Genomic DNA, 19,858 nt, shown 5'->3' with positions numbered 1-19,858 from the left:
ACTTTGAGCCACTGCTCTAGGTCAGGCACGGCGCTGGGTGGGCACTTTCTTCCTCCCATGGGCTCGTTAATTAAGCTTTTTCAATCAGCTCAGGATCATAGTCCCCAAAAGGCCTTGATCCAAATGTAAACAGAAGCATTTGTGGACTCTGACCCACTCAGCTAGACCAAATCTTCTCTGAGTGAATCAGGAGGGCTAACATTTGTGGGAGCAAAGCTGCATGCCAAATCTGGACCTACCTTCTCCATGGAAGAGAGTGGGCTTGGCCTCAGTGGATAAATAAAGGTCACCCCTTCTTCCTTCAACCTGTCGGAGGGAAGTTCAAGTGAGCCTCTGAGCACATCTTCCCGGAAGCGGCAGGAGGACAGCCTGTACGTTCAGCCAGTCCACTTCTTTGTCACCTTTGTATTGGCAACAATAACCTCAGCCACAGGGAGGCTTGGCAAGCGGCACATGTTTTGTCGCACGCCTGTGCCCATGCTTTGGCCACACTCTCTGACGATAAGTGTGATGTGTCGTTTGTAATGAGCACTTGCAGTTTCTGTAAACGGTGTAATACCCTATAATAAGCAGTAATTTACCACTTATCCTGGATAACAGGAGGTTCTGCTTGGCTTTTAGCAATAGCCAAAATGTGGGTGATTTCCTTTTCTCCCCTCACCAATATGATAAATTTTCAGAGGCATCTCTCTTCTCACAGGTAGATTGACAGGTTGTTTTCCAAGTGTGTCCGAAATGTGTATTGGCTAATCTTGCCTTGAACGAGTCAAAATCAAACACAGAATGATTCTGAAGTAGCCATTTGTAATAAAATGACTATATACATTCTTAAGCTTATTTTAGCTGTCTCCTGGCTATGCTTTTCCTCGGGGGATTAGTAGCTTGAAGCTTAGCCCAATAGCTTGGATGATAAAACTGCCAGGTCTCAAGTTATTGTTTTAAATTTCCTATAAGAGATTACATCTTAGGTATAAAGTGAATTCACCCTAGATGACTCGGTGCTCCTCCCTGAGAGAGGAAAAGGGCTATTATGCCATGTACTTTTCTCTCGAGTCACACGCTGTCAAGATTGGATGGCATTCTAGCCATGATTTTTTGTTTTAATCTCTGGGAAATACTTTCAGAAGAGCCATGGACTCGAGCTTTGCAATGAAGTCCTCCCCACCTCTATTGAAAGTCATCTCCTGACTTTCCCTAGATGCTTAGAACACCATAAAATTCAGTGTGTTCCTATAATAAATTAAGATTGCATTTTCATTAGACAGGCTTCTCCCCTTCTGAGGTACTGCTTATGTAATGCATTCATTCGTCCATCTACCAAGGCCTCTTGGTAACCACTTATCCCCATCAGATGGCTTAAGCAAGACCAGCAGCTGTTGACTTTGTGCTATCGGGGAAGTCTTATGAATCATGTTGATGGGTTCCTTGGTACCTCCATGATCATTGGGCACTGCCATTTATCTGTCACAGAGCTGGCCTTCGATTTCTTGCCTGGCACTTCAGTGCGTCTGACCTGCTAACACCAGGATGTTGGTAAACCGTGGCTACTAAGATTCAGAAGTTGCCTGAGCTGACCTCCCATTTAAAAGATGATTGGCTTTTGGCACAGAAGGTTGCATTTTCTCATCAGAATGAAAGATTGATCCTCAGTACGCAGAGCACCGTGAGGGGTGTTGAAGAAGAAAGAAGATAGACCCCTTGCCGGGCGTCTGGCTCAAAAACAACATGCATGTCAAAAGAGACTCTCCTATCAGCTGACTCTTTCCAAGTGTGCCCTCGGCCCCATCCTGAAGTCAGACGACTGTCTACTTCTCTGCTTGAAAATTCATCCAAATCACAGAAGAGCTAGCGTGCGGCTTATGAAGACAATTTATTAGCACTAAAAAGCAAGCAAGTCGTACTTTTACAGAGTTAGACTGCTGATCAGTGAGGTGTTGGGAGAAGTGTGTGCTTGGGCAGAGACCAGGCCTCCTGCAGCCCCTGGTGTTTACTGTGTTGTTCAGAGAAAGTGCTTCTGATCCATTTCGCAGGACCATACTCGCGTAGCTCTTTGTTTCTCTGATCTGAATCCAGATACACTCACCGCAGTGGCTCTGGGGTCTGGGGAACTGTTGCTTTTGTTTGCTTCCTCCCACAGGGCCTCCCACTGACACTGTCCATGTGGAACTGAATTGAGTGTGCCCATGAAATGCCCTGACCCAGGTGGAAGCAGAGTTTTAATCAAGAACCAATAGAAAAACCCATTTTCTGCCAAAATCTCTGGAGTCCTAATATTATTTGGTGCCCATTTTCCAGTTGTTTACTGGGATTTTATTTCTAGCCTAGCATGTTGTTTTGGGGGTTGACTAAGATTGATTTAATTAAACTAGGATTTATAGTTCTAGTGATCCTCTTACGTAGGAAGTCTGCATGGGGACCCGGCACTACAGATGGGACATCGTATGTTGGCAGACGTGATGGAAGTGAAGGTCTTTCCTTCAGAGCAGAAGCGGGTTTGCCCTACATTTGACTTGAATGTTACTGCTTAGCTGCCTTTAGGATGATGGATATTTAGATTTCCCGTTGAGGGTGGCTTTCTAAGTTGTTCGAAACGATGTTACAAACCAGTGTTCTCCTTTAGAAATGTACAGGTCAGGGACACCTGGGTGACTCAGTCAGATAAGTGTCTGCCTTTGGCTCAGGTCACGCAGGGTCCTGGGATCAAGTCCCACGTCGGGTTCCCTGCTCAGGGGGAGTCTGCTTGTCCTGCTCCCTCTGCCCTTCCCCCTGCTCATGTTCTTGCTCTCTCTCTCTCTCATAAGCAAATAAAATCTTCTAAAAAATGTCTAGGTCAGATGACTTGTTAATTTTACTACACTGTAAAGTAAAGGGGAGGAGCTATGGACAAATCAGAGTTGTATTTTCAAAGAGGACCTAAAATTTGTACCAGTGTTGCCAATCCCTGGTACCCATTCTGTGTAGAAAGGAGGGCTAAGGAGGAAAAGCAAATCCCAGAGGGGGTCTGGGGGAAAGGACATAGGGCAGCAATATAAAACCTGCTGTCATCATTATTTCTTAAATGAGACATTCCTCTCCTTTCAGTAAGAACATCTAACTTAGGTTTTCTTGAGAAATGAGGATCCTGATAGAAGGAGATCTAGAGTCTCAGCCTCCATCCAGGTTCTGAAGTCTTGTGCTGTGTCACACAATTATGGCTAGTGAGGAGACAGTCCTTTTTGTCTCCAGCCAGGGGCCTTTCCATGTCATCTTGCCCAAAGGGTCTGTGTATTTCTGTACCATTGGTTTCCCTGCATGTTTGGTTTTATGCATTCAAAAACGTTCTGGGAAGGGGTTCAGAGGCCTCACTGGACTGCCAGAGAGAGCCATGGCACAAAAGGGGGAGATCTGAGGGTCAAAGGAATACTCACATATGAAAACCTTTGGAGAAAGCAGACATTTCCATACAAATAGCAAGTGTTGGTTACAGACATCTTGGTTATCATGTTATTTTTTTACCTGCTCTCCAGTTGTTCTCCAGGGACCTTTCCATCTGGCGCGTACCTTAGGTCTGGCACCATTTGCTGGGCAAAATCTTAAACCTTGAGATCGGTGACCTCAACTGTTAGGCTTCAGCCAGGAGTGCTGAGAACCAAATGAAGTTCACACGGAAGCCAAGTCCTCCTCGCCAGGCTCAGATTTCAGAATCATCTCTGCCTTTGCAGCTGCATTTGTGCATCAGGCCTGAAGGTTTTTTCCCAAAAGATTAGGGCTGGGGAAGAGTAGCCAGCCCTTGGCTAAACATTAGGGAATATTCTTCTCACCCTTCAGGCCTGCCTGCCCTCTTTCAGGACTCGCTTGTTTTGAACAGGAAGCCCGTGCAGACCTTTATCCACTCATGCAGCCCATTTTTCTGAAGTGCCTACTGGGAGGTGGGAACTATGCCAGGCAGGAATCTGCCTGACCACAAAAGTCAGGGGCCTGAGGGAGTGCGCTGATACTTGCATTTTGGCTGCCCCAGAGGATGACCAAGAGCACAAAGTGCAGGCAGCCTTTGGGGGAGCAGCTTCCTGTTCTTCAGCTGCATCCCAGGCCCTGGGGTGGGGGAGAGGTCGGAGCCCGGCCCCCAAGGAAGGTACAGGCTAGGGGATGAAGTAACGTGCAGACGGATAAAAGTGAAAATCTATGTTGGAATTGTGTTTAATGTAAAATTACTTTAATCTCAGCCTTTACACTAGCGGTTTTATTCTTGAAGTATTCACCCTGACCTCACCACCAGAAAGAAAAGTGGGTAATATGGCAGCATTAACTGCACATGAACGAAAGAAAATGCAAAATAAAAAGAGCTGGTAGAAATGAGGAGGTCTGACTCTCAGCCCGAGCTCTGCCACTGATGGACCCAGTAGCCTTGGCCAAGTCCTTACTCTGCCTGCACCTCTGTGTCTACATCTATAAAACACCATCCCTAAAACAGGGCTTATTTATAGGCTCTGAGAGCTCTAGTTATTAAAATAGTCCAGTGTATTGTTATCTTACCAACAAAAATGTGAAGTACTTATTATGTAAAAGATAAGATACAATAGATTTCTCTCTAAGGCTCCTTCTGAAGTTGGCATACCACAGTTCTAAAGTCCTAAGATTGTGTGTCGGCTGGACAGACACAGACACAGACACAGACACTGACAGACATATATGTTACACCTATAAGATACATGTTACACCTATAAGATACATGTTACACCTATAAGATACATGTGGGCACTTTAATAAACTCTTCCATAGGAGGTAGAACCAAACCCACAGCTGCTTCTCTCTCATCTCCCCAGCCCCCTGGAAGCTGTCATTGTCACATACCGGCCCCTGGAAAGCATCATTAATTGTCGCTTACCTGGCCCCAAACAGTAAAGAGCTCCTTATCTAGAGATCAAGCTTGCAAGCTCAGATATTCTTGTTCGGAAGTGAAAAAAAAAATACATAAGAACCCTGAAGTATACTAAATACCTTGAGCTTCCTGAAGATCTTGAAAGTCATAAGATATATAGTTAAGTTATATTTGAAAGAAACGTACTCATGCAAGACAACAAACAGAAGTGCTCAAGCACAAGGTTCGATGAGTTCGTGTTGAAAGAAGGGTCAGGAAGTTAGGCTTTTCCTTCAGCAATCACTGAGTACACACCTCCTGACTGGAAGCCTTTCCCTAATGAAATATTAACATCCATTAGACGGTGGCTATGCATTAAAAATATTTTAACATTTGTATTTTTAGCCCAGACACAGGGGTATCAGTTAAAATAATTAGCCCTTGCCTGTAATCTAAAAGCCTTATCTCTTCACTCTCACTTTTTTTCAAAGGCAGATGTTTTAAAACTGATTTGAAAATCAAATTTGCCCTTCAGTGATTTCATTGGGAAGAAACATAGAAGTAAACATTATAAAGAAGGCTTTTCGGCACATTATGCATGCAAATGTGGCAGGCGAATTCAGGTTCGCAAGCAGCAAGCAGGCGGAGGCTGGTGACTGTTCTGGTTGAGAAAGGTTGAGTTGTTTAAGTGAATACAAAGGTCATCTGCCCTCCAAGCGCGCTCTTCTGTCATTTAGGCCGTTGCTTCGTGTTAGGCTCTGTCTGCCAAAAGGTAAGAATTGAAAGGCTTTGGCAGGCACAGGGCAGACACAGTGAAGCCACATGAATGGCGCAGTAGCAGTGTTTAAACTGTAGGACACTTAATTGAGCCCTTGGTCTCTGCATAGCCCTGTAGCAGATGTCACAGAATGGGGTTAAGGGGGTTCCATGCTTTTCTCGGAATACCCCACTCCTGGTGTTGAGGCTTTGGTTATAGCTATTAATTCTCTGCCCCAAAGACCATCTATGATATATTTACAGGTCTGTTCGATTACCTCTCAAGGGTCAGGGACGGTGTCTTATCTATTTTTGAATCATCAAAACTCAGCACAGAGGCTGACATGTGGGAGAAGCCTAGAAATGATTCATGAGCAAATGAATGAATGAACCTATGAATGAATGAATGAGTGGTTATATTTTGGGGGCAATTTTCTTGAACGGAACAGTGTTGTGGATTTTTCAGACTTACAGTGAATTAGATACAGGTTATCACTAGGGAAGAGTGGAAAATGAGATTTCAACTAATCCAAACCAAATTCTTGCTGTCTTGAAGACCAAAAACTTGAGCCCTCCTACAGGTCTGGAGAGAAGAGGTCTCCTGACCACCCTGCCTAGATTTTGAATTAAGAACCCCTTTGGCCAGGCTCCTCAGTGGGTGGATTCATGCTTCCCTGGAGTGAGCCAGCCATGCCCTGGGAAGAGTCTGCTGGAGTAGGCAGGATTTAGGCTGGGCGTTAGGAGGAAGCCTGACCTCTTTCTGTGATAGTAATCCGTGATCCAGAGAGACTCATTGAAAAAGGCCTCCTTAAATGAACTGCAGCTCAAAGCCCAATGACAGAGGGGGGAGGGGGACCTTCTGGGAAGAGCTCTATGCTACATTACATCTCTCTTGTATCGTTTATCTCTTTCTGTTTAAGAATCTTTATTTATCTTGGGTTTCTTAGGGGATGTGGTAAAAACTTGTCTGGGCCATTCTTCTCTAGTTTTTACCCTCCTTTCCTGCTTAAAGGGATTCAGCTTAGGCAAGAGGCCTGCTCCATGTGGAGCGCATATCCCCTCATGCTCAAATATTTGTTGAGAGGAGCCCCTTTTATACCTTCCAGTGATTAGTGGTATATAAATAGCTTCAGCTAGAATCATTCAGAAAACAGTCTTAGAGCCATCAGCACCAGTTCAACACCAGAGGCGAAGGCAGTCTCGTCTGTCCAGGCTGAGGAGAGTGCTAGAGGAACAAGCCTGAGCTGAGCCGAAATCAGGAGTCGGACGCTTAACAGACTGAACCACCCAGGCGCTCCTAATACATTTTTAATTTACGAGTATGAATCCAGATATCTCGTTCTGGGCCTTTGGGGTGAGAGGAGGGTCTTGCTGATGTAATAAAAAGAATGGTCCTATTTTCCTCGCATGTGGCTGGGCCATAGCTTACCCCTGGGAGCCGGTGGAGCCTTCAGGAGGGTTGGCTTAATGGCACTGGGGTGGGTGAGCTGCTGGGCTCCTGGTAAGCCCTTCCAGCCCCATTGATAGCCCACTTGACGTGCTGACGACTGGGTCAACAGTATGAGTCTTATACCACCATTGTGAATAGGATTCTAAGTCAGTAAGACTCAGATTTTGAAATCAGAATGATCCTTGCCCCTAATATTACACTAGAATAAGTATATATAAATGCAGGGATTAGAGGCATTTACATGAATTTGACCTGATTGAACAATAGCCCTCAAAAATGGCCCTTTTGATATAAAAACAATCTAATCCAGTAACCACAGAACTACATGTGACATGATAATTCTGCACCAGCATCTTAGAGGTCTCTCAGAGTGCATGGTTTTAAAGTAGCATGTCTGTGTTATCCCACATAATGCATTTTTATTACCAATTATTGTCTGGCCTAACTCCGTGCTGGTAATTCTATTTGATTCTTTGACGGCATCATAAAATATTGATAACAAACCAAAGTTGATAATAACAGTGGTAAGAATGGAGCCAAGCATGATTTTTATTAATACATATAACAAATATATTTCATTTCTCCTGATTTCATAATTCTGACTATTATTCATCCACTTAACAAATAAACTGAGCATCCACTGAGTGACAGGCACTGAACAAGGCAGACAAGATACCTACTTTCATCAAGGTTACATCTTCGCAAGGAGGAAATGGGCAATACCAGATAAATAAGGAACTTTCAACTACTGATAAATGCTATGAAGAAAGTCAAACAGGAGGATAAATAGATAGTAATGGGACTCTTGTAGGCAAAAAGCAGCTACTTGAGCTCAGATAAAGGCCACTCTGACAAAGTGACATTTGAGCTTAGTGATATAGTAAGACAGCCTTACAAAGGCTTGGGGAAAGAGAGTATCAGGGAACTTTAAGACCATCAAGGAGAAATGAACTTGGTGTGTGTGTTGCTGAAGCCTGGGGAAGGAGTCAGACAGTGCAAGGTGGGATGGAGAGGCCAGTGCCTCTCAGATTGTATATGACCCTCAGGTCTTGATAAGGAGTATAGGTTTCATTCTAAGAGCAGAGGGGAGTTATGTAGGGTCTTAGGCAAGAGAGTGCTATGAGCTGATTTCTGCTTTTTAAAGATCACTCTGGTGGCTGTGTGGGAAATGAATTGGAGGGAGATAAATATGGAACTGAGAGATAAATAAGGAAGCTGTTGATATAACCCAGAGAGACAGGGTCTTGGACTAGAGTGGTGACAGGGGGATTGGTGGGGAGTTTGCTGTGTAAAACAGACTGCTGATGGACTGGACTGGGAGCCCATGTGGGGACAGGGGAGAGGAGAGAAAGAGCTCTTGGTACATACGTTCTGACTCTGTCCTCAGTCCTGGGCATTTATACATTTCACTGTTTTAATCAATGCCTTGACAGAAGACAGAGGGCAGACATGACATTCAAAATGACCTCTCCAGCCTCTAATGTGGGACCAAACCAACAGGATGGGATTTAATGGGAATAAATGTGATGCCCTCCATTTAGGTTCAGAAAATCAATTGTACAAGTACAATAGGGGGGCAGACAAGCTTGAGAGATGTTTATGTGGAAAAAAAGCTGTGGTTTTAGTTGGCCACAAACTCAATACTAGCCAATAGTTAGGAGGAGGCTGCTCTAAACTTTGGGCAGTCCTAGTCTACACTGGCTGCCCCATGTCCATATGCCCATGCGACCTTCCTGTTGTGCTCTGTGTTGGGCAGGACACATGTGTTTGTGCTTAAAGAAGGACATTGCAAATGACTGGGTGATGAGAGCCCAGGAAGGTGGTGTGGAGGGTGGTCCATTGAAGGAACCAGGGATAAAACAAGACCCAGGTAAGACGAGACCAAGAGAGTTGTGAGGTGATGATAATGATCTTTATTTAAATTTTTTTTTAAGTAAACTCTGTGCCCAACATGGGCCTTGAACTCATGATCCCCAGATCAAGAGTCGCATCCTCTACCAACTGAGCCAGCCAGCCAGGTGCCCCTGATGATGATCTTTAAATGTATGCAAAGCTGTCTTATGGAAAAGAGACTCTAATTCTATGAACCCCAGAGGTTGGTATTCACATGTTCTGTTCATACCTTTAATACACATTTAGTGAGCATCTACTCTGTGCCACTTTTTTTTTTCTTTAAGTTCCTAAGTGTACGGTGCTCATTTTGGTCCAGAGACAGATACAGAAATCAGTAAGTGCGGTAAGAACAGTCGAGAAAGTTCTCCTGGAGGAAATACCACTGACACTGAATCCTGAAAGGTAACCGGATGCCAGCCAGGGCATTGTCTGGGGTGGACAAGGGCACTGGGAGGCACACGAGGCAAAAGGAGCAGCATGTGCAAATACACGAGATGTGACACAGCTTGGCACATTCAGATAACTAGACCTGGTTTGGCCTAACCGAGTTGTGGGCTGGGAGGCCCGGGACTGCCCATTCTTGCTTCAGGAGTGAGGAGGATTCGTCCAATAGTGTGCCCTGGGCTGCCCCTGAAGTATCACATGTCCACAGGAACGAGCTGGAAAGAAGGCTGGAGGGACAAACTGGGACCAGATTGTGGAAGACCCTGGACGCCATGCCGGGGAGTTTAACCTTATTCTCTTCTCAGGCAGAAGAGAGGGCTGCTAAGCGTGTGCCTTTTGGGTAGAATGTACCTAGGACAGACAGACCATGAATTAGCAGTAAGAGAGACTGGAGACCAGAAAAGCAGCAGTTAGAGACGAGGGTTAACAAGAGTCTACCCTAGAGTGATAGCCGTTTTCCAGGTGAGAAGCTAAGGTGGGGGAGCAGCCGGGGGCTTTAGGGAGGGCAAGAGGAACTCTAACTCTGTGCTCTAGTGCCCTGGGGCAGCAAGCTGGACAGCCATGGGCCCAACAGTCAAGGAAGAAGGGCTCCTTCTGAGCAAAGTACCACATACATCTGGTTCCAGAAGTGCCATATTGCAACAGAATCACTTTCTCAAGTCTGTCCACTAATCAGTCTCAAGGTGCCTGCCTGGGTTCTCGGCATGGAAAGCCTGCCAGCCCTCTGTGTCACACCCTCCCTCGCAGAGCAGGACACTCTGAGGACGCTCTCCTCTGTCAGCAGGAGGAGCTGCAGGTACGGAGGAAAGTGGTCCCCTGTTCCCTGTTTGCTCCCAAGACAGGGACTTGTGACCTTGGGCAGAGGACTTTCTGGTCTCTTCTGAAGCACTCTTGAACTGGTTCCTCAGCCAGCTAAGTCCGGCCGCCACTGTGGCCAGCCAGCCCCGCTCTCTCATCTACCTCGTGACGTCCATCCCCTTCCGTTCCTGCTGCCCCAGCAGCGGCAGGGACGAGGACAGCCGCTGACGTGTGTGTCTAGGGCTCTGGAGCATACCACAGGGCCCGTTGTTCTCCACCCATTTTCGAGAGGCTCATTGTTAAGTCCTTGGAGAACCTCTGGATTAGAAATCTGAGGAATTTGAAGCCAGGAGTGGAAGAACAGAAGCTGGGAACTATGTGATAGATACGTGCCCTTAAAACAACAGTAAGCGACGACACTTATGCCTCTAGCCAGGACTTCAAAGTACAGACCCCCAAAGAGGTCTCCTTTGGAGAGAAATCAGAATGCCAGCCTTTTTTGAGAACGTGAAGAAAGGGACTCCCTGACCACCCTCTCAGGGCCATGTTCCGCATCTCCTTACAGTAGAGCGTTTGGTTTCCCTGTTAAGTGACTTGGCACAGGGGACACTTGAGGTACACGCTGGACAAAAAAGCCACTCCAGGACACACTTGTTAAGTAGTCAGCCTCACACTGCCCAAACCTCTGCTCATCTCAGCCGTAAAATCCTGGGTCAAATTGTGGTTATAGAGTCGATTGCTTCCAGAGCAGCCCTGCCGTCTTTAGGTCTTTGTTTTATTCAGGGCTGTTCTGTCAGCTGTAGCTTGCCTTTGATGGGCCACAGCAGTGTTTTTCATGTCTAACTAGTGTTTTAATGTTTGTGAGAGACGGTGGTTAATTGGATCCCTGTGGTACCACAAATGGCTTCAGAAGCCCCTTATGTCGGGGGAGGGAACTCTGTGACTGGTGTGTGTATGCGTGCACGTGTACACACGTGGCCTCACACCTGAATAAGCACCATGAGATTTACGTGTTCTTGGCCCACATCTCAGCTTTGAGAGTTTTAATACTTGTTTTCCCAAGGTCAGAAATCTTGGCATCACCCCTAGATCTTAGCCTTTCTTCTCTCGGACTCGCTTATTGTATGTGCGGTTCTTGGGCCCGTTGGAGCTGCCAAGCCAGGCTCATCCTGGTCATGGCTCACCCACACCCCCACGTCTGCTATGAACTCTGCCCATCTTGCTGGCTGCCTTGTGCCATTGGGTCCCCATTTATGGACTTTCCTTTCACAGGGGTGCAGCGATCGCAAGGGCTCCTCCTCCCCAAATCTGTGGAAGCTTCCAAGTGCCTGTCTGTTGCTCCCTTGCTGTGTTTTGTCTGTTTTCCTGCTGTTTCATTTAAGGGCTCATGCCTGACAGCTGTCCCCCACCCAGCCCCTTCCTCCTCTACAAAAGCATGACTTAATATGCAAAGGGGCTCTTCTGCTAGGGCCCAGCGAAGGGGCCCATGGGACTGTGGCTCTTATCTCAGGCCACACGCCTTTGAAGGCAGGAAAGGAGGGAGCAGGCAGTCCAGTTCTAGTGGGCAGAGTGCTGATGAGTCCCATGAGGAGGAGCCTGGAGAGTCCCGGAGAGCGCTTGCTCGGGATGACAGGACACCAGGGCGAAGCGGCCAGCAGGTCAAAGCTTTCAGAGCCAAGTGAAGTGGTGTGGGCCCTTGGGGTCCCGGCAACCCCACCTCAAGTCTATGCCATGCCCCCAAGCACACCTGCGTGGCCACACACACCCCAACCACACCCATACCCACTCCATACAGAGGGCTGGAAGGGGGCCGGTGGGCTCCATAGCTGGTGGGACTGCCCAGCGGGTCAGTCCTCTGCCTTGTCACTGATTGACTCCCTCATGGGCGTCTGTCCAATCACTGTACACATTCACCGGCTTGCACAGGTACGGGACCAGTGTGGGACTTCTCTAGGCACATGGTACAGAAGATGACTCTGGTGTTGCGGACATGGTCTATTTTCTCCTCACAAAACTCGTGGTTGCAGGAGGGGCAGGTGTTGGGTCTCTAGGGTGCCTGTCGTCTTCTTGGAGGGTAGCTTCCATTTTGACTTTCTGTCCCCGGTGTCTGTAGGAGGTCAAACACTCACCTTCCCCCATTGCAATGGCCTCGTTCACCCGGGAGACAGTGGCTTCCCTAAATCACTACACTTTGAGTTATGCAATTCATTTGCCTTGGTAGGGTTCCATGTCTTACTGGTTTTCCAAAAGAGAGGGTTTCACACTCCCATCCCTCTCTAAAACCTGAGGTGACCTATTTCTAGGAACCTGAATGAGACTAATTAACATTCCCGTGGGTGGAGAAGGTTATGGCAGGTTAGAGAACAGGCAGGGACAGGGATAGGTTAGTATCTCTGGGCAAAGCAAGCTGGTGTGCTCTAGGATTTGGGATGCCTGGGGACTAAGAAGCCAGTCTGCCTCTGGCCTGGAGCCTTATGTTCCTTCCTAGCAAAGGGACTGTGCTCACTCATTGAGAACAAGTATCGTTAGTCTCTTTGGATGTGTGTGTCATACCTGCCTCAAATGATTCAGTGTACATGGAAGTAATCTCTAAGTGATAAAACTCTATGCAAAAGGAAGATATCACTAAATCTCTTCGGTTAGGTCATAACTTCCTTAAAGTCCAGGATTACTTCTGACACTTCTTTGCATTTTCATAGGTAGTCCTTAATCTCTGCTCTTTGCCTGGTTACACAAATGACCATTGACATAAGCTGGTTAAATGACCATTTCCAGCCAAAATGGAGTTGGCCTCCTCTCTCCCATAGTACTGTGTTCTTCTCCTTGAAAACACCTGTCACGATTTATGATTTTATGTTATTTGTAATTTGCTTACTAATTTCTGTCATGGCAATAGATTTTAATTTCCAGGAAAGTGAGGACCCTGTCTGCTTTCATTGTTCATATCTACATTCCCAATACCCATGTAATGCCTGGCACATATGAAATTTTTGAGTTACTAAAGGAGGGGTTTCCCAGAAGGACATTAGCAACTTCAGAGCCAGAGAATGTCTCTGTTCTCCTAGATCTCACCATCTAGGGAGGTCCTTGACCTTTACCAGTTTTGCTGGACTAGCTTCCTCATGTACCCTGGAGCATCCTGCCTCTTCCCATGACCTCTGAATTTGACTGCTAGTGGCTTGATTCAATTGGATCTCAAAGCCTCTAGGGCACATCATTGGGCAAGAGGAGACAACTTCCTTCACCCATTTATGCTGTTTGTCCACGGTGTTGTAGGCAATGAAGGGATGGATGGCTTTGAGGCTCCAGAGGCACAGAGGTGGGTAAGTGGACTTCGGATGAAGCTTGCAGAGACAGAGGCAGAGGCTGCCCTGGGAGCACCCACGGGGAAAGCATACTCTTTCATCTCTTCCTGTCCATGGTAACTGTGTCCCCATCTCACAGGGAGCTCCTTGAGACATGCATTCACCGTCTACCAGCAAGAATTCCATCTGAAGTTACTTACCTTCAGCTACACATGCCTTTCTGAGTCACATTTATAGGTTTACCCAAATTAGATTATGGAATTGCTGCATTACACTTCATTATTACCTTGAAATTATGCTTCCATTCTGAATGGCCAAGTCTTATAAGCAGTGTGAGTGCTACCTGACAAACATTCTTGAAACAAGACCCACATTAAGCGGAGTTTATAATGGGTGATATTTGGATAACTCTGATTAAACATATAAATCATGAAAATTAGAAATGGGAAGAAAACTCTTTATTTGGATTAGCTGCATACCAGTGTTTGACTCATAATGGATCATTCTTTCTCCTGCAGATCTTGTTCTTACCCAAGCTTTTTTTCTTACATTTTTACCTTTCTCTCATGGCACGTCTTTACCCATGTTCAGCCCTTCCAGTAGACAGAGCCTCTCCATTTCTGCTCTTTGTACATTGTGTGTTTTTTGGCTGGTAATCTCTAGAAGTGTTTGTGCAAGGTTTTTGAGTATTTTTCATCCAACATTGGTTTTGCCCCAAGGATCATCTTCCCCTAAGCAGTGACACTGGATTTTGACAATCCTTTTCTTCCTCATCATTATGAGATGGCCCTTATCCAGAAGTATGCTCAAGACTGTATCTAACATTAGGAATATTGCTCAGAAGGCCAGGGGCTTGCCAGCTGAGCCAGGCAGACATAAAAATCCAAGAAGAGGAATGACAACATAGAAAAAGAGGTTGTTCAGGCCATAAGACTCAAATAAATCCTACTACTGAATTATCCATACTTCAGAATTATGAAGAATTCCCAGCCACTCCGAAAGACCATAGGAAGAAGTAAGACCAAGACAGGGATTCCAAAGCAAGATGAGAAATTGGGAACGTTTGGGGAAGATTGGGGGTGGTGTAGTTGCGGGGAGAGCCCATTAAAAAAAGAAAAGAAAGGAACAGAACAAAAACAAAGGAAATAAAAGGTTTGACTAATGACCACATTGGGCAGGAGCAGCGGACAGGGTCAGGGCAGACCTGCAGGTGGGTGAGGAACTGGGTATGAAGAAAGCTAACTAAATATCTAAATTCCAAATTCCTGTTCAGGGACAGCTTCCTGTATTTAGAAGGCTGGCTATTTGGCACAGTAGTTCAGTAGGATCAGCTGTTAGAATTCTTTTTAATAGAATTCTTTTTAAATTATTTATTGTGATAATCTACAAATTTTCCCCCAACTCAGGATCATAACTTCATTTCTGCTGGTTTGCCTCACATCAGATCTATTTAAAAAAATTTTTTTTGAAGATACAGAATCCGTAAAGAAAGCAGTGGGAAGAGCTAAAATGGGAAGCCAGAAACAGCATATGTGGCCACACCCCTGTTTACCTGTGTGTCACACATCTAGTAATAATTCAATATTTTATATGTATGTCTAATTTACTTTTGTTATTTTAATTTAAACTAAATTAATTAACATGTAATGTAAATTGGTTTCAGAGGTACAGGTCAGTGATTCATCAGCCGTATATAATACCCAGTGCTCATTACATCATGTGCCTCCTTAATGCTCATCACCCTGTTACCCCATCCCCCACCCTCTCCCCTCCAACAACCCTCAGTTTGTTTCCTATGATAAAGAGTCCCTGGGGTGCCTGAGTGCCTAAGATGATTGAATGTCTGTCTTTGGCTCCAGTCATGATCCCCAGGTCTAGGGATTGAGCCCCGCATGAGGCTCCCAGCTCAGGGGAGGTGTCTGCTTCTCCCTCTGCCTCTACCCCTGCTTGTGCTCTCTCTCTCAAATGAACAAATAAAATCTTAAAAAAAAAAAAAAAAAGAGTCCCTATGGTTTGTCTCACTCTCTGATTTCATCTCATTTTATTTTTTCCTCTCTTCCCCTATAATCTTCTGTTTTGTTTCTTAAATTCCACATATGAGTGAGATTACATGATAATTGTCTTTCTCTGAGTGATAATTTACTTTTGAAATATGTGGGTGTTCCTATTTTTGAGAGACAGATATGAGTTTTATATATTCCTCAGCTAGAACCTTTACAGTTCATGGTGCCTTCATGGGATCATATTCTGAATCTCATTTTGTCCATTATTAAAATCAAGGTTTTTTTGTTAAGTAAATAAAATGATTGAATTATCAACGCCATGTTAGTCCTTTCTGTCTTCATCAGTGTGTTTTTAAGCACTTTTATTAATTAAGTGCTATATTTGAGTGGCTACAACAAGCCCGGTTTCTTAGGATAAATCTTTTTTTTAGATCTATTTGTTTGAAAGAGAGAGATTGAGAGAACGAGTGGGAGGAGGGGCAGAGGGAGAAGCAGACTCCTTGCAGAGCAGCAAGCCCAACAGGGACTTGATCCCAGGACCCTGGGATCATTACTTGACCCAAAGGCAGACACTTAACGAACTGACCCACCCAGGTGCCCTAAGATAAATCTTCTATTTTGGTGTCAAATGTGTCCAATTCATGATAAACAGTTAGACCAGTCTCTTACTTCTCTGGGTTTCATTTCTTCTGAACAAGGAATAATTATTCCAGCTCCTCCCCATGCTGTAGGTAAATGAGATCACATCTCCGACAGCCTTGCCTAGTCTTTAGGGGAAATCAGCAGTATCGTTATTGGGCTGGTAACTGCTCTCTTCCAAACTGCACACCACATAATGCTTGTGGTGCCCACAGGCTAGCTGGGCTTCCACTGGCAAAATGATTTGAATGCAGTAGCTTGTCGTGGGCGGTGCTCAGGGTTCCCTGACATTCAGTGGGCAGAAATCTGGTGGTGGGCTCTTAGCCTGTGTGTCTGTGCTGCAGTGGGGTATTGGCTGTCTAAGCCTGAAGTGAAGAGGGTAGCAGTGGGTTCGTGGGGGGTGGATTTTGAACAGGAAGTGTCTGGGTGATTATAAGAAGGCAGGTGCTGATTTACCTGTTTGCCAGTTTATTTTCTTTGGGGGAGGCAGTGTTTCAATTTACTGCACTCCTTGGAGGTTTGACATATCAATTAGATGTTATCGACAGTAATAGAGGGGCAGTTGCTGTAAATGTGAAGTTTTTACTGGTAGGCCATGAAATGACACCCCAAGGGACTGTAACAGCGTGGCGTGATAAATATCGTGTTACCTGCATACGAGCAGAGGGACTGATTAATAGGGGAGGATGATTCTATCTCCTGCACTAAAATGTTATTTATTCATTTGCTGTCAATCAAACCTTCTGTTCTAATTGGCTGAAAGGTTAAATCATCAAGATCTGCTCATAAACCAAGTTAAGGTAGGAAGAAAAGCAGCATTAAATCATAATCAGTAGCTTGTTTATTTACAGCATTATTGCATCTGGGTGACCTTGGAGAGCCTCTCTCTGCCCTCTAGTTACAGTAGCAGCCCTGAGCTAGGGACTCGCATGCATGAGTGGAGGTTGCTGGAAGGAAGGAGATGCTCTCCATATCTGCTAGTGTAGTCAGAATCGAGAGAAGGTGGCGCTCAGTACAGTGTTGCCTTCGCAAATTAGACCACTGCTGCTCTTGCTGCTGCATTTTTAATGTATGGCTCTCGTATTGCACGATACTTGTAAAAGGAAGACTTATTTTCGAAAAGACAAATATATTTCCACGCTAACAGTTTTATAAAGATGTCAGTGAATAAGTATAGGCATCATTAAATCACATTTTAAGGGCAGGCTTCTCGTTGTGATAAATCTGCATTATCAGGTCTCATTTCTGAAATGAATCATACACTGTAAAACTTTATGGGAGTCGAGTAAAAGATCCCTTGTTGGCCAGTACAAGTGTATATTGTCAAACTGTGCAGAAAGGATAGCTTCAAATCCCAGTGAAAACGCTGATAGGGTTACACCCCTTTCTCAGAAGCAGTATATTTCAAGTCAAGCTACTTTGGGGAGGTAAGAAGCTTTTCTCACTGCCAAAGAAGCTTATTCAAAGAAAGCCAAGAGTAAACTCCCATTCAAAGGATCTTTCTCCTCAGCTTGGCACCCTGAGAACACAGCTTGCTCTTCAGTGGGGCTAGTAAAGGTAACCCAGAACTGCAGCGCTGAGGCCCGTGGGGCCTGCCCTGACGGCATGTGCTCACGCGAGGGCACTGTCCTCACCACATGCACCACCCACCACCCACTCTGGGCTCACGCTCGCTCACCCCCACCTTTGCCTTCAGCAGCCCAGCCAGGCAAACCCTGCAGCTGAAGAAGTGGACTGCTTTTCCTTTACCACGATGTTAAACACATTCCACGTTGAGTGTTTTCACCACAGCCAGGTCAGCTCAGGAATCACCAATCTGATACACCATACTACCATATTAAATACCAGCAATTAACCATAATTAAGATAAATTTCCAAAGAGGGTCTGATTGTCACCCCTCTGAGGTGACAGGAGTGGCCAAATGGCTTCCGCAGTGTTTGAAATTCTTTGCGTGTATATTTTAGGTCACCGTGTCTGTGGAGAAGTGGAACCAATGTCCATTGGTAGCTCATACGGCAAAGCCGGCCGACATTATCTGCTCTTTCATCTTCTAGTGACTGCTGAGTTCGTTTAACTGTAAGAACACACACCCTTTTCACAACCACCTGGCCTGCCTTGTCAGCTGTGTTGTTCCACAGTCAGGCTGCGTGGGAGATGCAGGACACTCTCCTAGACGGAAGGACAAAACTGGAGCCATTTCTTCAAGTCAGAGAATTAATCAGAAAGATGAATACTGAGAAGCTGGACTTGGGTGCCTAATTTAGTAAGGAGAGACTATTTAGTTTAAAGAAGTACGTGATAAATTCCTCACGCTCCTTCCAAAGGAACAGACTGAGCGGCACTGGAGTGTGCATTGCTTGCGCTAAACTAAACTAAACCCTCCACAAAGAGCTGGTCAGTCATCAGGAGCTGTTAGTATTAAGGAGCCTGGCGCACACTCTGGGCGGGCACTCACAAAACCCATATGGGAGAGAGGGTTAGATAGAGAGGGTTAGAAAGTCACATGCTCCATATATTGTTTGGAGTTTGGATTCTTTCTCCCCTATCAGATAAAATGTCATGCATCGCTAGAAATTAAATTTCATATGTATAGAAATTAAATATCATATATAACTAGTCATTCAATCTCTCTGCCCAAGAAATATACAATCTGTTTATCATTGGGATTGGAGACTAAAGAAAATTAAGACAACCAGTGTTTCCTTTGTGCGGTGGCCCTGTCATGACTTCATGTGGTTCTCTTTCTAAGTTTTTGTCTGTGCCCCATGCACACTCAGTCTACAGGTTAAAACCCAGGCAGTCAGTGGTAGACATTCCAGATCAGGAAAGTCAGAACCTGGTCATGGGTTCAACCTCCTCCTGGGGTAGAAGAGAAAATTTGGCAACATCTCTGCAATAGAAAGGGGTAAAAGTCAGGATAAGTAACCCTAGGGGAAGTCTGGCAGGTCCAGGGGCTTGTTCTAGAAATAGCATAGCCTAGAAGCACTTTGGGTGTGTCGCAGCCTTGGATGTTGGGATTCAGAAGTAGACTGTTGGGCTGGAAGGGTTACAGAAGGACCTTAGGACTTTAGGGAATGAAGGGAATTCAGCAGGGTCAGGGTCAGGGCCTTATTTGGCCTTATAGCCTGTTTTTATACAGCCTGTAAACTGAGAATGGTTTTTACATTTTTAAAGGATTGTTTAAAAAAATAATAAAGAAGAATATATGACAAGAGCTCTGTGGCCTAAAATACTTAGGGTCTGTCCATTTAGAGTAGAAGTTTGCTGACCCTGGGGAATAGGCTGGACTAAAGTACAGAATAAATGGTGGAATCGGGGTCTGACGTGCTTGTTGAATGATAGGGAATGAGGTGAGAGCCAGTTCCCAGGACCCAAGTACTTGAGAAGAGGATCAAGAGCAGGGCTCACCTTACTGCTGAGTAATTTCCTGCATCCCCCCTGGCTGGGGGTAGGATGGAGCTGGGCTCTGGGAGGGGCTGCAGGGAAGGGAGAGTCAGGTGTGTCCCAAGGCCAGTAGTAAATCCCTCAGGGGCACAGGGAGTCTGGCATAAGAGGGACTTCTGACCTTTATAGTGACAATTTACAGAGTACTCTCCCGGCACTACCTGCAGGATAGGCATCTTCTAGGCATGACAGCAAAGACTCCAGAGATCCGATGATTTACCCAAAGCCATAAAGCTAGTGAGTGGCAGAACCTGGGCCTAAACCTCGATATTGTGACTTCTGGCTGGT

At 45.5% G+C, this 19,858-nt stretch overlaps 1 protein-coding gene and 1 pseudogene across 1 annotated transcript in view; one reads left to right on the top strand and one right to left on the bottom strand.

Annotated features, from left to right (window-relative positions):
• Nucleotides 1-19,858, top strand: part of BTBD9 (BTB domain containing 9) — a 417,303-nt gene that overhangs the window by 361,695 nt on the left and 35,750 nt on the right. The gene's annotated exons all lie outside the window — the stretch shown is intronic.
• LOC131833274 (transcription elongation factor 1 homolog) lies at nt 12,042-12,756 on the bottom strand (annotated as a pseudogene).

Source organism: Mustela lutreola, chromosome 6 (assembly GCF_030435805.1).
Source record: "Mustela lutreola isolate mMusLut2 chromosome 6, mMusLut2.pri, whole genome shotgun sequence".
Lineage (NCBI taxonomy): Eukaryota > Metazoa > Chordata > Mammalia > Carnivora > Mustelidae > Mustela > Mustela lutreola.
The sequence above is the reverse complement of the archived record's forward strand: the minus strand, read 5'-3'. Positions and strand labels throughout refer to the sequence as shown.